General features: G+C 43.0%; 1 pseudogene; it reads left to right on the top strand.

The window, feature by feature from the left end:
• Positions 1-10,637: 10,637 nt before the first annotated feature.
• LOC112237901 lies at positions 10,638-21,869 on the top strand (annotated as a pseudogene).
• The last annotated feature ends 896 nt before the right edge of the window (positions 21,870-22,765 follow it).

The raw sequence follows: 22,765 nt of genomic DNA, 5'->3' as shown, positions 1-22,765 counted from the left end.
ATCACAAACAGACCACCTACACCACACACAGACCACCTACACCACACACAGACCACCTACACCACACACAGACCTACACCACAACACACACAGACCTACACCACAACACACACATACCTACACCACAACACACACAGAACTACACCACAACACACACACAGACCTACACAACAACACACACACAGACCTACACAACAACAAACACACAGACTATCTACACCACAACACACCACATCACAAAGACCACCTACACCACACACACCACCTTCACCACAACACACACAGACCTACACCACAACACACACACACAGACCACATCGACCACCTACACCACATCACACAGACCACCTACACCACACACACAGACCACCTACACCACATCACACACAGTCCACCTACACCACATCACACACAGTCCACCTACACCACAACACACCACCTACACCACAACACACACACACACACACACACACACACACACAGACCACCTACATCACACAGACCACCTACACCACACACAGACCTACACCACAACCCACACATACCTACACCACATCACACAGACCACCTACACCACATCACACAGACCACCTACACCACAACACACACAGACCTACACCACAACACAAACAGACCCACACCACCACACAAACAGACCCACACCACCACACACACAGACCTACACCACAACACACACAGACTACCTACACCACATCACAAAGACCACCTACACCACAACACACACAGACCTACACCACAACACACAAAGACCACCTGCACCACACACAGACCACCCACCCACCCACAACCCACACAGACCTACACCACAACACACACACAGACCACCTACACCACACACAGACCACCTACACCACAACACACACAGACCACCTACACCACACACAGACCACCTACAACACACACAGACCACCTACAACACACACAGACCACCTACACCACAACACACATAGACCACCTACACCACAACACACACATAGACCACCTACACCACAACACACACATAGACCACCTACACCACAACACACACATAGACCACCTACACCACAACACGCACATAGACCACCTACACCACACACACAGACCTACACCACATCACACACAGACCACCTACACCACAACACACACAGACCACCTACACCACAACACACACAGACCACCTACACCAAATCACACACAGACCACCTACACCACATCATACACAGACCCACACCACCACACACACAGGCCTACACCACACACACAGGCCTACACCACAACACACACAGACCTACACCACAACACACCACCTACACCACATCACAAAGACCACCTATACCACATACACACAGACCACCTATACCACATACACACAGACCACGAACACCACAACACACACAGACCACCTACACCACACACAAACCTACACCACAACACACACAGACCACCTACACCACACACAGACCTACACCACCACACACCCAGATCTACACCACAACACACACATCACAAAAACTACATTTTCAATCTGAACCTTCTGTAACCTTACACCTTGCTGAACCGGTTTCAGGTCGAAACCCCCCCCAGAAAAATGTCTTCACCTTTTGTCATGTCTACGAGAATCTGATAGCCTCCCAAGACCTCGTGCTCTTGCTCCTATGTCTGGGTTTCTGAGACTAGTAAATCCAGCCAGTCGGCCTCTACCAGTCTCTCACTACATTATAAACAAGGAAGCAGAAATGAAAAATGTCATCTTTGTCAAATCTGTCATGATTTATGTGAAGAGGCCCACAATGTGGATACTAAAATCTCAGTTGGATTGTTGGCTGTTTTCACTGCATAATATTTCAAAGTTGTCCTTTTTGGGTTGAGAAAAAGTGTCTGCTTGCCTTACTCCCGTTCTGTTAACTTGGTGTAGCTAGCCATATAAAATGACTGGTGGTAGTTAAAGTCATTTTCAGGCGTTAGACTAATGCAGTTGATTGGTGACGATGAAATGAACATGTATTGGGGTTGACATTCAAACAAGCATCATACTATGATTTTTACCCCCAACATTTTTGTGAAGTACACATATAAACAATTGACTAAATGTAGGCAAATGTTGATGGACGGCCCTGAGGAGATTCTTGATCGGTACCACACGGGTAGTCTGGAAAACCCGACCCTAGGGAACAGAGTGACTAGAGTCTGGTTTCAATTATGGACTCTTTTCATAGAGTAACTACGTCACTACCGAGGACACTTCTTTATGCGCTTGAATAAAATAGAAAATTTTCGAGATGGAGATCACACAGCTTATTTTTAATGCATTTCGCAAATGGTTAGTTTCCATGAACTACCTTAACTAAAACCACTGCAAAGGTTTTGCCTGAAAACACTGGTTTTGAATAGCGATGTTCTGGAATGTCTGCATCGTGTTGGGAGTCCCCAGAATGTATTTTTGATCTTTTAACTACGTAGGCAGTGACATCCCACTAAGAATTTACCAACGGCGATGTCTTTTGGACGTCTCTTTTTGGTCCTGTCCGGACCATCCGTCTTCTTTTTGGTCCTGTCCGGACCATCCGTCTTCTTTTTGTCCTGTCCGGACCATCCGTCTTCTTTTGGTCCTGTCCGGACCATCCGTCTTCTTTTGGTCCTGTCCATCCGTCTTCTTTTGGTCCTGTCCGGACCATCAGTCTTCTTTTGGTGCAGTCCGGACCAAATCTGAACCATTCATACACATCTACTGTATGTTTCACAAGATTGGACAGCACAGTACATCACAATACAGTAGAGCGCTGCAGAGTATAGAACATTACAGTAGGTACACAGTACAGTAAACAAAAGTAGAGTATACCAAAGTATAGTACAATACAGTAGAGTAGTGGAGTAGAGTTAAGTAAAGAAAAGTGAAGCATAGTGTACTTTATTGTACCCTACCTTACTCCAATGTACTCTACTGAATTAAACTCTACTGCACTGTACTATACTCTACTGAATTAAACTATACTGTACTGCTCTGTACTCTACTGCCAAAAGAGTCCATCATCGAAACCAGACCCTAGTCACTGTTGCCTGTTTAACCTGGTTAAAATGGACACCTGTCTGTTTTCTTGGCTAACCCTTCCTGTGACGCCTTTTGTTTGGTTTCTCCCTCCAACTTTGCTTATGTCAATGTTGTGAACAGAGTGTCCTATGGTGGCAGTGGGGGTATGGGCAGGCATAAGCTACAGACAACAAAAACAATAGCATTTTATCAACTTACTTTTGATACTACACAGCCGCCTCCAATGTAGTTTTACAGAATTTGGCAGAAAGTCCACTCTGCCTCACAACCACAGACCACGTGTAACCACGCCAGCCCAGAACCTCCACATCCGGCTTTTTCACCTGAGGGATCATCTGAGACCAGCCACCCACCGGACTACTGAGGAAGCTGTTGGCTTGCCCAACCGAAGAATTTCTGCACAAATTTTCTGAAACCGTCTCAGGGAAGCTCATATGCGCGCTCCTTATCCTCACCAGGGTCTTGACCTGACTGCGTAGTAACCGACTTCAGTGGGCAAATGCTCACCTTTGATGGCCACGGGCATGCTGGAGAAGTGTGCTCTTCACGAATGAATTGCGGTTTCAACTATACCGGGCAGATGGAAGACAGCGTGTATGGTGTCGTGTGGGCGAGCTGATGTCAATGTTGTGAACAGAGTGTCCTATGGTGGCAGTGGGGTTATGGTATGGGCAGGCATAAGCTACGGACAACAAAAACAATAGCATTTTATCGACTTACTTCTGATACTTCAGTATATTTATAAACCAAATACTTTTCACATTGACAGGGTTGTAGTGGAGCGGGTCGAGAGTGTCCACATCAGCAACAAACTATCATGGTCCAAACACACCAAGACAGTTGTGAAGAGGGTACGACAACACGTTTTCCCATTCAGGAGACTGAAAAGATTTGGCATGGGTCCCCAGATCCTCAAAAGGTTCTACAGCTGCACTATTGAGAGCATCCTGACTGGTTGCATCACCGCCTGGCATGGCAACTGCTTGGCATCCGACCGTAAAGCACCACAAAGGGTAATGTGTATGGCCCTGTAGGTCCTGGACCTACAGGTATATACTAGGCGGTGTCAGAGGCGGGGTGTCAGAGGAAGGCCCCCCCCCAAAAAATCACTCAAATCATAGACTGTTCTCTCTGCTACCACACATCAACCGGTACCGGAGCTCCAAGTCTAGGTCCAAAAGAGTCCTTAACAGCTTCTACCCTCAAACGGCCACTTTTTTACACTGCTGCTACTCGCTGTTTATTATCTATGCATAGTCACGTTACCCCTATCTACATGTACAAATTAACTCCACTAACCTGTACCCCTGCACATTGACTTGGTACCGGTACCCCCTGTATATAGCCTCGTCATTGTTATTTTATTGTGTTACTTTTATTTAAAAAATTACTGTAGTTTATTTAGTAAATTATTTTCTTAACTCTATTTCTTGAACTGCATTGTTGGTTAAGGGCTCGTAAGTAAGCATTTCACTGTTGCATTCGGCACAATTTGATTTTTAGAATATTTTAATGAATGACTCACGTTTACTTCTGTCATTTTCTATTAAGGTATCTTTACTTTTACTCAAGTATGATACTTGGGTACTTTTTCTACCACTGGCTATTGGTACACCGTAATTACAAGTTAGTACCCTTAATCCAAATCCTGTGTAACACCTAGTAATTACATTGTACTTATGTGAATATTACATGTACTCTATAGCATACTAGTTTATTCTCCCACTCGGATGGCGCTTCCAGAAGCTTTAAAATGAGGCCAGGTTGTCAGAATGGGTAATGTACTGTATAAGTACACATTAATTACAAGTAAGTACCCCTCAAGATACACTTCCTTTCAACTAGCTAAATCCTGTGTAAACAACTAGTAATTACATTGTACGTAGGCAAACATTACATGTAGAAATAGTGTCTTATTCCTCATCTGAGATGACACTCGTACTACATCTGTTTCCGTGAGCTCAACCAAGTTAAACCAGATGGTACGCTTTTGGGGCCAAGTGCTAGCAACAATGTTGAGTGGAGATATATTTTAAATAGTGCAAAATCATGGTTAAGTAATTAGAGCATGGGCTATAATCTCTCAGACACCCAGTGCTTCCACAAGGGATCGCAACCTTGTCACAGTTGTTAATGAATCAGATGTAGTTGAGAAAAAGCGAAACAATAACTTGGTGAATTTAGTGGAAACCTGCCCATTTGTAACAAGCATGGTAACATGTCAGTGGTGCAGCGGTCTAAGGCACCTCATCTCAGTGCTAGAGGCATCACTACAGACCCTTGTTCAATTCCAGGCTGTATCACAACAGGCCGTGATTGGGAGTCCCATAGGGCGGCACACAATAGGCCCAGCGTCGTCCGGTTTAGAGTTTGGCCGGGGTAGGCCGTCATTGTAAATAAACATTTGTTCTTAACTGACTCGCCTAGTTAAATAAAGGTTACATGTATTATTATTTTTAAACAAGCATTCGTTGTTACACTTCTGTAATGAAAGACCAAAATTACTACCAGTTGCATGTTATTACACTGTAACTTTGAGTTGTTAGTTAACTACAATACTTGTTACAGTGTAATTACACATAAAATCTGAAAAATTATTCATTTGAAAATCCCCAATAAAAACAATCATTCTATTTGAACTTTCAGCACTCTGATGAAGTTGACATTAGACAGACATTTTATGGAGTTGATGTTTTACAGTTGACAAAAATAGCTTTTCTCTTCTTCATTCAAGTGGTATACACAGTAGCTATTCTAAAATAAACATATTTGAACCAAAATTCATATTCTATCAGGTAGATGAGGTTGACAGTTTTTGGTTGTGACCATGGTTATTACAATATTGCTTGTTTAAATCTATCAAAAGTAGAGAACTTTACAGACCATGAGTGTTCTTGTTGCACTACAAGTAATGAGGACATGAAGGGGTCCTTATGGTATAGCTGACCCTGCTCATTCCTGATTCGTTTTAGACAAATCTGACAGAGTTCATCTAGTCTCCTGACACATCTTTTTAGGAATCACAGTTTTGAGAGAAATATTATTAAATGTCACAGAGGGCTATTGCAAGAAACTACATTAGATAATAGTTCAGTTAATATCCATAATTGCCTGTTTTGTAAACACTTTTTTGGAGAGTTTGAAATGGAGATCCTTTGATCCGGACATGGGCAATTCCAGGCATGGAAATTAATAATGAAAGTATTTTGAAAATTCCAAAAACAAATGTTTTCCTTTATAAAATACCTCTACATTTGATTTTTATGCTCAAATAATGAACAAAACATTTTTTTTACTATAACAACAAAGTTTCTCTGCCAGACAAGGATTGTCCCGACATACAAGTATCCTTGATTCACACGGTTGAAGGTCCTAGTCACTCAAAGTGACGGTTGGGAGGGTTGTAGTAAGCTGCATGACTGTCCTCAACAAAACCCCACCTGACTAGGCTATAATTGTGTCCTCTGTTGAGTAATGGCAGGTGGATGCATCAAACATGAACTATTCATGGTTGACTTTAGTTTGTTTGAGGCCCACCAGAGAACCTGTTTAACCTTTCTATTTATTTTGTTGCATAAAAGGAGACTAGTTTACCTAGTCGATCATTTTCATGTGTTTGTACAGAGGCAATTAGTCAAAAAAGAGTGTTCTAAAGTGTCTGCATACATGTACCTGCCTATGCTGAGTTAGCTTTGTAGAGTGTTAAATGCCACAACTCATATCAGTCCTCCACACCCGTATCATCACCACCCCATTGTGCAAGATGGGGAAGTCAACCATGTAAGAGACGTTGGGACTTTATGAGGGTAGGTGCTTCACAAACTTTGCTTCACAAAGTTAGCAAATCAAATCAAATCAAATTTTATTTGTCACATACACATGGTAAGCAGATGTTAATGCGAGTGCAGCGAAATGCTTGTGCTTCTAGTTCCGACAATGCAGTAATAACGAACAAGTAATCTAACTAACAATTCCAAAAAAACTACTGTCTTATACACAGTGTAAGGGGATAAAGAATATGTACATAAGGATATATGAATGAGTGATGGTACAGAGCAGCATAGGCAAGATACAGTAGATGATATCGAGTACAGTATATACATATGAGATGAGTATGTAAACCAAGTGGCATAGTTAAAGTGGCTAGTGATACATGTATTACATAAGGATGCAGTCGATGATATAGAGTACAGTATCAACGTATGCATATGAGATGAATAATGTAGGGTAAGTAACATTATATAAGGTAGCATTGTTTAAAGTGGCTAGTGATATATTTACATCATTTCCCATCAATTCCCATGATTAAAGTGGCTGGAGTAGAGTCAGTGTCATTGACAGTGTGTTGGCAGTAGCCACTCAATGTTAGTGGTGGCTGTTTAACAGTCTGATGGCCTTGAGATAGAAGCTGTTTTTCAGTCTCTCGGTCCCAGCTTTGATGCACCTGTACTGACCTCGCCTTCTGGATGACAGCGGGGTGAACAGGCAGTGGCTCGGGTGGTTGATGTCCTTGATGATCTTTATGGCCTTCCTGTAGCATCGGGTGGTGTAGGTGTCCTGGAGGGCAGGTAGTTTGCCCCCGGTGATGCGTTGTGCAGACCTCACTACCCTCTGGAGAGCCTTACGGTTGAGGGCGGTGCAGTTGCCATACCAGGCGGTGATACAGCCCGCCAGGATGCTCTCGATTGTGCATCTGTAGAAGTTTGTGAGTGCTTTTGGTGACAAGCCGAATTTCTTCAGCCTCCTGAGGTTGAAGAGGCGCTGCTGCGCCTTCCTCACGATGCTGTCTGTGTGAGTGGACCAATTCAGTTTGTCTGTGATGTGTATGCCGAGGAACTTAAAACTTGCTACCCTCTCCACTACTGTTCCATCGATGTGGATGGGGGTGTTCCCTCTGCTGTTTCCTGAAGTCCACAATCATCTCCTTAGTTTTGTTGACGTTGAGTGTGAGGTTATTTTCCTGACACCACACTCCGAGGGCCCTCACCTCCTCCCTGTAGGCCGTCTCGTCGTTGTTGGTAATCAAGCCTACCACTGTTGTGTCGTCCGCAAACTTCATGATTGAGTTGGAGGCGTGCATGGCCACGCAGTCGTGGGTGAACAGGGAGTACAGGAGAGGGCTCAGAACGCACCCTTGTGGGGCCCCAGTGTTGAGGATCAGCGGGGAGGAGATGTTGTTGCCTACCCTCACCACCTGGGGGCGGCCCGTCAGGAAGTCCAGTACCCAGTTGCACAGGGCGGGGTCGAGACCCAGGGTCTCGAGCTTGATGACGAGCTTGGAGGGTACTATGGTGTTGAATGCCGAGCTGTAGTCGATGAACAGCATTCTCACATAGGTATTCCTCTTGTCCAGATGGGTTAGGGCAGTGTGCAGTGTGGTTGAGATTGCATCGTCTGTGGACCTATTTGGGCGGTAAGCAAATTGTAGTGGGTCAAGGGTGTCAGGTAGGGTGGAGGTGATATGGTCCTTGACTAGTCTCTCAAAGCACTTCATGATGACGGATGTGAGTGCTACGGGGCGGTAGTCGTTTAGCTCAGTTACCTTAGCTTTCTTGAGAACAGGAACAATGGTGGCCCTCTTGAAGCATGTGGGAACAGCAGACTGGTATAGGGATTGATTGAATATGTCCGTAAACACACCGGCCAGCTGGTCTGCGCATGCTCTGAGGGCGCGGCTGGGGATGCCGTCTGGGCCTGCAGCCTTGCGAGGGTTAACACGTTTAAATGTCTTACTCACTTCGGCTGCAGTGAAGGAGAGACCGCATGTTTTCGTTGCAGGCCGTGTCAGTGGCACTGTATTGTCCTCAAAGCGGGCAAAAAAGTTATTTAGTCTGCCTGGGAGCAAGACATCCTGGTCCGTGACTGGGCTGGGTTTCTTCCTGTAGTCCGTGATTGACTGTAGACCCTGCCACATGCCTCTTGTGTTTGAGCCGTTGAATTGAGATTCTACTTTGTCTCTGTACTGGCGCTTAGCTTGTTTGATAGCCTTGCGGAGGGAATAGCTGCACTGTTTGTATTCAGTCATGTTACCAGACACCTTGCCCTGATTAAAAGCAGTGGTTCGCGCCTTCAGTTTCACACGAATGCTGCCATCAATCCACGGTTTCTGGTTAGGGAATGTTTTAATCGTTGCTATGGGAACGACATCTTCAACGCAAGTTCTAATGAACTCGCACACCGTATCAGCGTATTCGTCCATGTTGTTGTCTGACGCAATACGAAACATCTCCCAGTCCACGTGATGGAAGCAGTCTTGGAGTGTGGAGTCAGCTTGGTCAGACCAGCGTTGGACAGACCTCAGCGTGGGAGCTTCTTGTTTTAGTTTCTGTCTGTAGGCAGGGATCAACAAAATGGAGTCGTGGTCAGCTTTTCCGAAAGGGGGGCGGGCAGGGCCTTATATGCGTCGCGGAAGTTAGAGTAACAATGATCCAGGGTCTTTCCACCCCTGGTTGCGCAATCGATATGCTGATAAAATTTGGGAGTCTTGTTTTCAGATTAGCCTTGTTAAAATCCCCAGCTACAATGAATACAGCCTCCGGATAAATCGTTTCCAGTTTGCAGAGAGTTAAATAAAGTTCGTTCAGAGCCATCGATGTGTCTGCTTGGGGGATATATACGGCTGTGATTATAATCGAAGAGAATTCTCTTGGTAGATAATGCGGTCTACATTTGATTGTGAGGAATTCTAAATCAGGTGAACAGAAGGATTTGAGTTCCTGTATGTTTCTTTCATCACACCATGTCACGTTGGCCATAAGGCATACGCCCCCGCCCGTCTTCTTACCAGAAAGATGTTTGTTTCTGTCGGGCGCGATGCGTGGAGAAACCCGCTGGCTGCACCGCTTCGGATTGCGTCTCTCCAGTTAGCCATGTTTCCGTGAAGCAGAGAACGTTACAGTCTCTGATGTCCCTCTGGAATGCTACTCTTGCTCGGATTTCATCAACCTTGTTGTCAAGAGACTGGACATTGGCGAGAAGAATGCTAGGGAGTGGTGCACGATGTGCCCGTCTCCGGAGTCTGACCAGAAGACCGCTTCGTTTCCCTCTTTTTCTGAGTCGTTTTTTTGAGTCGCTGCATGTGATCCACTCTGTTACACTGGTTGTAAGGCAGAACACAGGATCCGCACGACCCAGAGCCATATGTAGATATGGAAAGTAATGACTTATTTACATTGCCTCTAACTGTTTAGCTCTGGCATGACCTACAAAGATAGCATAGGCATAGCCTAGTGAGAAAAAAACAACACCTAAAAGACAATAAAAGAGCTGACAGCATTAGGCCTAGTTAAGTACCGTTCTTGTAAGACAATCTATTTGATTTAAAAAGACTCATACATTCCTTATTTACGTAGCCTTTATGCATTTGACATGGATAACACAGAATCTTGTTGTAATTTCAGTGAAAAGGTTAATAGCTTGTTATTTTAGGCCTAGGCAGGCTTTATTTATTTAATGAAAAGTGTGACAATACAACTCCCACAATGCAGTGCGTTTTCAAAATGTCGCCCTCCTTCGTGACTTGACTTCTGTGCCATCAGACAACAAAGCATAGCTTAATTTAGCAAATCTGACAGTCTACATAAATAATTGTATTTACTGAAGCATGAGACTGCTGATTACAGTTGCCAGACGTATTCATAAACGGCCTCTGTACACTCCCACATCATGTCTTAAGTTCGGCAGCGAGTTGCTCCGGGGCTGCTACGAACAGCGGCCTGCAGTTCAGAGATGACCAACTGGTCTGCGGTTCGACCGGAGAGCTGGTCCAGAGGCTTCGCGGTCAGGTGGAGGTGAGGACGGAATTCATAAGTGAGGAAGAGGAGGGTGCTCTCATGAAAGAACTCGAGCCTGGGCTGAGAAAGAAACGATACGAGTTCGACCACTGGGACGATGTAAGTTGTAAATAGACCTTGCTTGTTGACTACAAAGAAGTGCCTAGCTCACACTCACGTTAGTTAGATAAAGCTGCTGCACGTCCTCAACTCCAGACGAATCTCCAGGGGGCTGGTACGGAGGAGCTCTTTTGATTAATTTCCCTATTGGCATCATGCAAATGCTTTGTAGTCATATTTCACCTATAAACATGCAGAGATAAAAAACAGCGGCAGCAATAACATCAATATCCATACTATACTAGATGATGTAAAGTTTCATCTTTGAATTGTTAGACTATTAATTATCGTCATCATACATTACAAGTTGAATCGATCTTAATTCATTTAGATTGAACAGGCAGTTTCCCAATAGCAATGCAATTTAGGCTTATGCGTGTTTTAAAGATGCATCGGCCGAAGATTCCCAAAACACCACGCAGAAAGAACGTTTGCCAAGTGCATCGTTGGTCATTTGTTGATACTGATATGTTTGAGATAAAACAAAGAAACTAGCGGTGCTCTCGAATCAGCTTCAAGCATGTTTTTGTGTCACAGTCGATAGCGCACTGGATTTAGGAACAGAAGGTTGAGGGTTCGAGACCTGCTCCCTGCCTGTTTCATTACAATATTATCACCTGCAAATATTGATGCTGGAAATTCTAGTACTTACCCAATATTTATGCACTAAATCACAGATTTGGCACATCATTGCACATGCTACACATCATGAAATACACTGAACAAAAATATGAACCCAACATGTAAAGTGTTGGTCCAATGTTTCATGAGCTGAAATAAAAGTTCCCCAAAATAGTCCAAATGCACAAAAAGCTTATTTCTCAAAATGTTGTGCACAAATTTGTTTACATCCCTGTTAGTGAGCATTTCTTCTTTGCCAAGATAATCTATCCACCTGACAGATGTGGCATATCAAGATGCTGATTAAACAGCATGATCATTACACTTTGTGCTAGGGACAATAAAGGGCCACTATAAAATGTGTAGTTTTGTCACACAACACAATGTCACAGGCATCTCAAGTTTTGATTGGGAGTGTAATTAGCATGCTGATTGTAGGAATGTCCACCAGAGCTGTTGCAAAATAATGTAATGCTAATTTCTCTACCATAAGCTGCCTTTGAAATTGTTGCATGTTGTGTTTTATATTTTTGTCTAGTATTTATTGAGGCAAAAATAACAGACAGTGTAGCCTACAATTAGCAAAATAGAACTCAATTTACTGAAAATAAAATAGATTTCAACATGCATAAAATATATACTGTATGCCTATGTCAGTGGTGGTCGGTGCTGTTTTATATGAGGGAGGTTGATTATTTTTATGATGAGCATCGCCTTATTTCTATTACAACATATTAGATGACTGTCATTCATATTCCATTCACCCAGCTCAATATAACATTGATAGGTTTAGGCTACTACATGATACTACTACATGATTTTCCCTATACCCATCATGAGGTTGCTAAAATCTATTCTCTGAATGAAAGTTTGAAACGTAGGTGCACAGCTCGAGAGAAATTTTAGTAGTCAAGGTGACAGACAATGACACATTCAATACTGCCTTGCACACTCTTGCCTGCATCTTGCTGATCTAGGGTGTAATCATTAGTCCAACAGTTGCAAACAAATGTTTGTTTTGGACAAATTCAGGTATATTCATCCCCATTCATTTTGCTCCCATTTAAGAAAAGTGTTTTAATGAATACACCCCTGATCACAGTTCACTTTGATCGCAGCCACATACAAACAGTGTGATCACTTTGCTTTTGTATAATTCCTTCTCACTTCTGCACTCTCTCCTCCTCTCACCTTTTCCCTTGTGGACTTCAGTACACAACAAATCAGCTGTCTGACCAGGCAAAAAAACTTAAGCCAAACCTTCATATCATAACTGCTAACCGCTACACTCAGCCTACATCGTTGTAACCGTATTAGCTAACGTCATAGTCAACATAGCTACGAGAACTAACGCGTTAGTAAACCCATTACAATGATACTGTGTTGAATAGCCATAGCCAGCTATCTAACATAGCATCCCTCTCTGTCTGAGCTGGGTGTTTTGAGTAGGCTAAACTAGCTAGCTAAGTGAAAGTGAAAAAAAAATACCAAGGATAGCTAGCTCTCTCTCTTCTCCTTCATTTTTAAACTAATGTATTTGTTCAAAACTGTTCACCTGTTGCTTTCTCTCTCTTGAGTCAACTACTCACCACATTTTATGCACTGCGGTGATAGCTAGCTGGAGTTTACGCTTTCAGTACAAGATTAATTCTCTGATCCTTTGATTGGGTGGACAACATGTCAGTTCATGCTGAAAGTGCTCTAATAGGTTGAAGGATGTCCTCTGGAAGTTGTCATAATTACTGTGTAAGTCTAAGGACGGTGGTGAGAACCATGAGCCTCCTAGGTTTTGTATTGAAGTCAATTTACCCAGAAGAGGATGGAAACTAGCTGTCCTCTGGCTACACCATGGTGCTACCCTACAGAGTGCTGTTGAGGCTACTGTAGACCTTCATTGTAAAGCAGTGGGTTTTAATCAATTATTTGGTGACGTGGGTATATGTAGTATAGTTTTATCTAAAAAAGGATCACTTTTTTAATGTTTCACTATATGTATTTTTAACAAATTCACTGAGCAGGATGGTCCTCCTCTGAGAGGCCTCCACTGGCCTTTGTAGCCTATATCCTACTATAGCCTATATCCTGCTGTAGCCTATATCCTGCTGTAGCCTATATCCTGCTGTAGCCTATATCCTGCTGTAGCCTATATCCTGCTGTAGCCAATAGCCTACTGTAGCCTATAGCCTACTGTAGCCTATTTCCTACTGTAGCATATTAATGTAGTTATCTCGGTTTTTATTTGAAGCATATTTTTATCCTTTGCTTGTTTGAAACAACTGCAAAGAAATTGGCAACTTTGTATTTGTAGTCAACTTTGTTCCGAAGTAATCGGCGTTCCCAGCAAGACGGATAAACAGCTTGATTCTATGTTTGATGCCGAAAGGGCAAAAAATCTTCCAACGACAAACTTAGCTGATCTACGAGTGGTCTGAGGCAGTCAGTAAATAACACGCATTTTCAATTGCAATTTTAATGACGATGGTTTTGTGGAACAGCTCTGACATTTAATGAAGCTCCTACAAACATTCTAGTGATGAACTTAGCCTTAAAATGCTTTTGGGAATCCATGCCCAGAACAGTGTTTGTTGGCAATCAGGGATGAAAATTGGAAAATAAAATCACTCTCTGATTATGTAAAATCCTTGAAATCAATGTAAATTATCCAAATAATTTCACTCCTGGAACCCAGTCCCCCTCCACAATCCCACCCCTGTTGACAATGATCACTCCCTTGAGGCCCCTACCATCATTTAATTACATTTTTATTTACATTCATTCTTTCAACATTGTGCTCACCAGGCGATCCATGGTTACCGGGAGGCAGAGCGTGCTCAGTGGGGAGAGGTGTGTGAGGGGGTGATGGATCGCCTCCGAGCTGTGGCTTTCTCTGAGGGCAGCCCCCTCCTAGGCCCTGTGCATGTCCTGGACCTGGACAAGGCTGGATACATCAAACCACACATCGACAGTGTCAAGGTAGGTAGACGGCTCTCATATTAACCTGAGATGTCAGGCATGATAAATATGGAACACGGTGTTCTGTGTGCATGATTATTGACTGGGCACAATGTGAATACTTTTTGGGCAAAAGTGATATTTATTTTTCAATGCAGTTTGAAACTCAGTCATTCTCTCATCCCCCATCACCCCTTTTTTTTTAAATCTTTCATCCTGCCTTTCTCTTTCACTGTCTCCCTGACCCTTTCTTTCCCTTCCTGTCCTCTCTCTCTGTCAGTTCTGTGGCAGCACTATAGCAGGGCTGAGTTTGTTGTCAGACAGTGTGATGCGCTTGGTGAGGGAGGATGAACCCGCTGAATATCTGAAATTGTTTCTGCCCCGTCGCTCTCTCTACATACTCAGGTAAGGACCCAATAAGACCTGCCATAGCAACATTCTGTCTTTCATTGCCAACGACAAACGACCGCCTGCGCATACACTGTAATCAGAGTCTACCTGGTAGGCCTAAGGTAGGTTTTTACTACCCAAAATAATTCTATGGATTTATTTGACATGGGAAAGAGCAACTGAGTAAATACCCTGCACTGTAAATACCCTGCACTGTAAATACCCTGTACTGTAAATACCCTGCACTGTAAATACCCTGCACTAAACAAACCCACAGTATCTCCTGTGGAGAAAAAGAACATGAAGTGGTTTACTTAATTGTTCTACGTTACCTCCATGTTTGTACACTCTGACTGAACGCCTCCTATAGCCTATAACTATCCTTATGAGGGCCCAGAGGTCCGCCTGGTCCGATGACCTGGGGTCGTATGTATCAACTATGAAACATCTCAGAGTGGGAGTGCTAATCTAGGATCAGGTCCTCCCCTGTCCGTGTTGGGGTTCATTCCCCAAATTCAATTCTGCAGAATTTCAATTCCCTCTCCCTCTATATTCCATTAATTTAACATCAAATTCCAGGTTTTTGACTTGAGATCATTAAATTCCTCATGGCCATGTCACTGTTCAGACAACCTAGCGAAACTGGTAGTTTGATTTACAGTTGAAGTCGGAAGTTAACATACACTTAGGTTGGAATCAATAAAACATATAACCACTCCACAAATTTCTTGTTATAATTATTAACAGACTATCATTTTGTTAAGTCAGTTAGGACATCTACTTTGTGCATGACACAAGTAATTTTTCCAACAATTGTTTACAGACAGATTATTTCACTTATAATTCACTGTATCACAATTCCAGTGGATCAGAAGTTTACATACACTAAGTTGACTGTGCCTTCAAACAGCTTAGAAAATTGCAGAAAATTATGTCATGGCTTTAGAAGCTTTTGTTTGGTTAATTGACATAATTTGAGTCAATTGGTGGTGTACCTGTGGATGCATTTCAAGGCCTATTTCAAGGCCTCAAACTCAGTGCCTCTTTACTTGACATCATGGGAAAATCTAAATAAATCAGCCAAGACCTCAGATTTCTTTAGACCTCCACAAGTCTGGTTCATCCTTGGGAGCAATTTACAAACACCTGAAGGTGACACGTTCATCTGTACAAACAATAGTACGCAAGTATAAACACCATGGGACCACACAGGCGCGTTCTGTCTCCTAGAGATGAACGTACTTTGGTGCGAAAAGAGCAAATCAATCCCAGAACAACAGGAAATGACCTGTTGATACGTCAATGTTTCTGAAAGACATCTAAACCCGTTTCTGCTTTGGGGTATTGTGCATTTTTTTCAATTCAATTTTAGAACAAGGCTGTAAAGCAAGATGTAAATACAGTCAAGGGGTCTGAATACTGTGAATACTGACCCTGTGAAGATGCTGGAGGAAACAGGTACAAAATTATCTATATCCACAGTAAAACAGTAAAAGTCCTATATTGACATAACTTGAAAGCCACTCAGCAAGGAAGATGCCACTGCTCCAAAACCGCCATAAAAAAGCCAGACTAAGGTTTGCAACTGCACATGGGGGCAAAGATCGTACTCTTTGGAGAAATGTCCTCTGGTCTGATGATACAAAAATAGAACTGTTTGGCCATAATGACCATCGTTATGTTTGGAGGAAAAAGGGGAGGCTTACAAGCCGAAGAACACCATCCCAACAGTGAAGCACGGGGGTGGCAGCATCATGTTTTGGGGGTGCTTTGCTGCAGGAGGGCCTGGTGCACTTCACAAAGTAGATGGCATCATGAGGTTATATCGAAGCAAAATCTCAAGACATCAGTCAGGAAGTTAAAGCTTGGTCGCAAATGGGTCTTCCAAATGGACAATGACCCCAAGCATACTTCCAAAGTTGTGGCAAAATGGCTTAAGGACAACAAAGTCAATGTATTGGAGTGGCCATCTGACTCAGTTACACCAGCTCTGTCATGAGGAATGGGCCAAAATTCACCCAACTTCTTGTGGGAAGCTTGTGGAAGGCTACCCGAAGCATTTGACCCAAATTAAACAATTTAAAGGCATTGCTACCAAATACTAATTGAGTGTATCTAAACTTCTGACCCACTGGGAATGTGATGAAAGAAATAAAAGCCCAAATAAATAATTCTCTCTACTATTATTCTGACATTTCACATTCTTACAATAAAGTGGTGATCCTAACTGACCTAAGACAGGGAATTTTTACTAAGATTAAATGTCAGGAATTGTGAAAAACTGAGTTTAAATGTATTTGGCTAAGGTGTATGTAAACTTCCGACTTCAACAGTATATAAAAAAAGCAGTCCATTTTTTTATACGAAGTACATTAATTCCATTAACTGGGAATTGTACAAATATTGAATTCCAATTAAATTCCAAATATTACTTTTTTTCAGAATTCCAATTCAAACAGTCTAATTCCAATTTAATTCCATAACTTGGTTGTTGACATTGAAATTGAATTCAACGTACAGTAAATTATCCACTGCATGAGTGAATTCATTGGAATTTCAAATTAAATTGGAATTGACCAACACTTGTCCATATATTCATTATATCGGCTGCTATCTGAACAGGTCTATCGAACAATCTTCTTGGGCCACTATAACTATAACTATTTTGACAATTGGATTGGTCCCCTCTACCACACGGAACCCACTAATCTACTGACGGAAACGTACGGGGTGGCTAAAAACAGACCTTCATCTTCTGCTACCTTGCTACCCATGGCTCGGCTAGCTGTCTGAATCGCCGTGACCCCAACCAACCTCACTACTCACTGGACCCTTATGATCACTCGGCTAAGCATGCCTCTCCTTAATGTCAATATGCCTTGTCCATTGCTGTTCTGGTTAGTGTTTATTGGCTTATTTCACTGTAGAGCCTCTAGCCCTGCTCATTATACCTTATCCAACCTTTCAGTTCCACCACCCACACATGCGATGGCATCACCTGGTTTCAATGATGTTTCTAGAGACAATATCTCTTTCATCATCACTCAATGCATAGGTTTACCTCCACTGTATTCACATCCTACCATACCTTTGTCTGTACACTATACCTTGAATCTATTTTATCGCCCCCAGAAACCTGCTCCTTTTACTCTCTGTTCCGGACGTCCTAGACGTCCAATTCTCATAGCTTTTAGCCGTACCCTTATCCTACTCCTCCTCTGTTCCTCTGGCGATGTAGAGGTGAATCCAGGCCCTGCAGTGCCTAGCTCCACTCCTATTCCCCAGGCGCTCTCTTTTGATGACTTCTGAAACCGTAAAAGCCTTGGTTTCATGCATGTTAACATTAGAAGCCTCCTCCCTAAGTTTGTTTTATTCACTGCTTTAGCACACTCTGCCACCCCGGATGTCTTAGCCATGTCTGAATCTGGCTTTGAAAGACCACCAATAACTCTGAAATCTCCATCCCTAACTACAACATTTTCAGACAAGATAGAATGGCCAAAGGGGACGGTGTTGCAATCTACTGCAGAGATAGTAGGACAGAACTCTGAAGGCTATCTAGGTCTGTACCCAAACAATTTGAACTTCTACTTTTAAAAATCCACCTCTCTATAGACCAGCCTCAGCCACACTCAAGGATCAAAACGATATCTTAACCACCATCGATAAGAAACAATACTGTGCAGCCGTATTCATTGACCTGGCAAAGGCTTTCGACTCTGTCAATCACCTCATCGGCAGACTCAACAGCCTTGGTTTCTCAAATGATTGCCTCGTCTGCTTCACCAACTACTTCTCCGACAGAGTTCAGTGTGTCAAATCTGAGGGCCTGTTGTCCGGGTCTCTGGCAGTCTCTATGGGAGTGCCACAGGGTTCAATTCTTGGGCCGATTCTGCTTGTGAGTCTGATCCACCTCTACGCAGACGACACCATTCTGTATACGTCTGGCCCTTCTTTGGACACTGTGTTTACAACCCTCCAGACGAGCTTCAATGCCATACAACTCTCCTTCCGTGGCCTTCAACTGCTCTTAAATACAAGGAAAACTAAATGCATGCTCTTCCATCGATCGCTGCCTGCACCTGCCCGCCCGTCCAGCATCACTACTCTGGACGGTTCTGACTTAGGATATGTGGACAACTACAAATACCTAGGTGTCTGGTTAGACTGTAGACTCTCCTTCCAGACTTACATAAAACATTTCCAATCCAAAGTTAAATCTAGAATTGGCTTCCTATTTCACAACAAAGCATCCTTCACTCATGCTGCCAAACATACCCTCGTAAAACTGACTGTCTTACCGATCCTCGAGTTTGGCGATGTTATTTACAAAATGGCCTCCAACATCCTACTCAGCAAATTGGATGCAGTCGATCACAGTGCCATCCGTTTTGTCACCAAAGCCCCATATACTACCCACCACTGCGACCTGTATGCTCTCGTTGGCTGGCCCTCGCTTCATACTCATTGCCAAACCCACTGGCTCCAGGTCATCTAAAAGACCCTGCTAGGTAAAGTCCTACCTTATCTCTGCTCGCTGGTCACCATAGCTTCACCACCTGTAGCATGCGTTCCAGCAGGTATATCTCACTTGTCACCCCCAAAGCCATTCCTCCTTTGGCCGCCTCTCCTTCCAGTTGTCTGCTGCCAATGACTGGAACGAACTACAAAAATCTCTGAAACTGTAAACACTTATCTCCCTCACTAGCTTTAAGCACCAGCTGTCAGAGCAGCTCACAGATCGCTGCACCTGTACATAGCCCATCTACAGTGGGGCAAAAAAGTATTTAGTCAGCCACCAATTGTGCAAGTTCTCCCACTTAAAAAGATGAGGGAGGCCTGTAATTTTCATCATAGGTACACTTAAACTATGACAGACAAAATTAGAAAAAAAATCCAGAAAATCACATTGTAGGATATTTAATGAATTTATTTGCAAATTATGGTGGAAAATAAGTATTTGGTCAATAACAAAAGTTTATCTCAATACTTTGTTATATACCCTTTGTTGGCAATGACAGAGGTGAAATGTTTTCTTCAAGGTTTTCTAACGTTTTCTTCAAGGTTTTCAGGCAGTGTGTTTGGGATCATTGTCATGCTGAAAGACCCAGCCACGTTTCATCTTTAATGCCCTTGCTGATGGAAGGAGGTTTTCACTCAAAGTCTCACGATACATGCCCCATTCATTCTTTCCTTTACACGGATCAGTCGTCCTGGTCCCTTTGCAGAAAAACATCCCCAAAGCATGATGTTTCCACCCCCATGCTTCACAGTAGGTATGGTGTTCTTTGGATGCAACTCAGCATTCTTTGTCCTCCAAACACGACGAGTTGAGTTTTTACCAAAAAGTTATATTTTGGTTTCATCTGACCAAATGACATTCTCCCAATCTTCTTCTGGATCATCCAAATGCTCTCTAGCAAACTTCAGACGGGCCTGGACATGTACTGGCTTAAGCAGGGGGACACGTCTGGCACTGCAGGATTTGAGTCCCTGGCGGCGTAGTGAGTTACTGATGGTAGGCTTTGTTACTTTGGTCCCAGCTCTCTGCAGGTCATTCACTAGGTCCCCCTGTGTGGTTCTGGGATTTTTGCTCACCGTTCTTGTGATCATTTTGACCCCACGGGGTGAGATCTTCCGTGGAGCCCCAGATCGAGGGAGATTATCAGTGGTCTTGTATGTCTTCCATTTCCTAATAATTGCTCCCACAGTTGATTTCTTCAAACCAAGCTGCTTACCTATTGCAGATTCAGTCTTCCCAGCCTTGTGCAGGTCTACAATTTTGGTTTCTGGTGTCCTTTGACCGCTCTTTGGTCTTGGCCATAGTGGAGTTTGGAGTGTGACATTTTGAGGTTGTGGACAGGTGTCTTTTATACTGATAACAAGTTCAAACAGATGCCATTAATACAGGTAACGAGTGGAGGACAGAGGAGCTGGTTACAGATCTGTGAGAGCCAGAAATCTTGCTTGTTTGTAGGTGACCAAATACTTATTTTCCACCATAATTTGCAAATAAATTCCTTAAAAATCCTACAATGTGATTTTCTGGATTTTTTTCCCTCATTTTGTCTGTCATAGTTGAAGTGTACCTATGATGAAAATTACAGGCCTCTCTCATCTTTTTAAGTGGGAGAACTTCCACAATTGGTGGCTGACTAAATACTTTTATGCCCCACTGTATAATTAGCCCAAACCTTTTCCCCTACTGTATTTATTTATTTTGCTCCTTTGCACCCCAGTATTTCTACTTTGCACTCTCATCTACTGTCAAATCGACCATTCCAGTGTTTTAATTGCTATATTGTATTTACTTCGCCACCAGGGCCTATTTATTGCCTTTACCTCCCTTATCTCACCTCATTTGCTCACATTGTATATAGACTTATTTTTCTACTGTATTATTGACTATATGTTTGTTTTACTCCATGTGTAACTCTGTGTTATATGTGTCAAACTACTTTGCTTTATCTTGGCCAGGTTGCAGTTGTAAATGAGAACTTGTTCTCAACTTGCCTACCTGGTTAAATAAAGGAGAAATAAAAAAATGTATGATCTTAAAGGCTAACTGATCCTAAATCGGCACTCATACTCAAACACTTGATATAACTCCTGGCATTTCACACATTGTGCTTGTGTGGTGAATGACTGATGACATTGTTTTCATGCATCCTTCCAGGGACCAGGCCAGATATAAGTTCACCCGTGAGATCCTGAAAGATGATGAGTCTTTTTTCTCTGGACAGAGAGTTCCCCACCATCGCCGCATCTCTGTCATCTGCCGGAACCTTCCTGTTTGAAGCATGAGAGCCAAGTGGAACACAACTGTGACAGTCTCACTGGCAGTAGCCAGAGCTCGGTATCTGAGACTTCAAGAACATCACTGTGCTAAAATGTGATGTACCCGCTTTCTCACTGTGCGAGAGACTATGTTGGGAAAGATGATTTACAGTGCCTTGCGAAAGTATTCGGCCCCCTTGAACTTTGCGACCTTTTGCCACATTTCAGGCTTCAAACATAAAGATATAAAACTGTATTTTTTGGTGAAGAATCAACAACAAGTGGGACACAATCATGAAGTGGAACGACATTTATTGGATATTTCAAACCTTTTTAACAAATCAAAAACTGAAAAATTGGGCGTGCAAAATTATTCAGCCCCCTTAAGTTAATACTTTGTAGCGCCACCTTTTGCTGCGATTACAGCTGTAAGTCGCTTGGGGTATGTCTCTATTAGTTTTGCACATCGAGAGACTGAAATTTTTTCCCATTCCTCCTTGCAAAACAGCTCGAGCTCAGTGAGGTTGGATGGAGAGCATTTGTGAACAGCAGTTTTCAGTTCTTTCCACAGATTCTCGATTGGATTCAGGTCTGGACTTTGACTTGGCCATTCTAACACCTGGATATGTTTATTTTTGAACCATTCCATTGTAGATTTTGCTTTATGTTTTGGATCATTGTCTTGTTGGAAGACAAATCTCCGTCCCAGTCTCAGGTCTTTTGCAGACTCCATCAGGTTTCTTCCAGAATGGTCCTGTATTTGGCTCCATCCATCTTCCCATCAATTTTAACCATCTTCCCTGTCCCTGCTGAAGAAAAGCAGGCCCAAACCATGATGCTGCCACCACCATGTTTGACAGTGGGGATGGTGTGTTCAGGTGATGAGCTGTGTTGCTTTTACGCCAAACATAACCTTTTGCATTGTTGCCAAAAAGTTCAATTTTGGTTTCATCTGACCAGAGTACCTTCTTCCACAAGTTTGGTGTGTCTCCCAGGTGGCTTGTGGCAAACTGTAAACGACACTTTTTATGGATATCTTTAAGAAATGGCTTTCTTCTTGCCACTCTTCCATAAAGGCCAGATT

The sequence above is a fragment of the Oncorhynchus tshawytscha genome, unplaced genomic scaffold, assembly GCF_018296145.1.
Source record: "Oncorhynchus tshawytscha isolate Ot180627B unplaced genomic scaffold, Otsh_v2.0 Un_contig_1005_pilon_pilon, whole genome shotgun sequence".
Lineage (NCBI taxonomy): Eukaryota > Metazoa > Chordata > Actinopteri > Salmoniformes > Salmonidae > Oncorhynchus > Oncorhynchus tshawytscha.
This window is presented reverse-complemented; position numbering and strand designations above follow the sequence as displayed.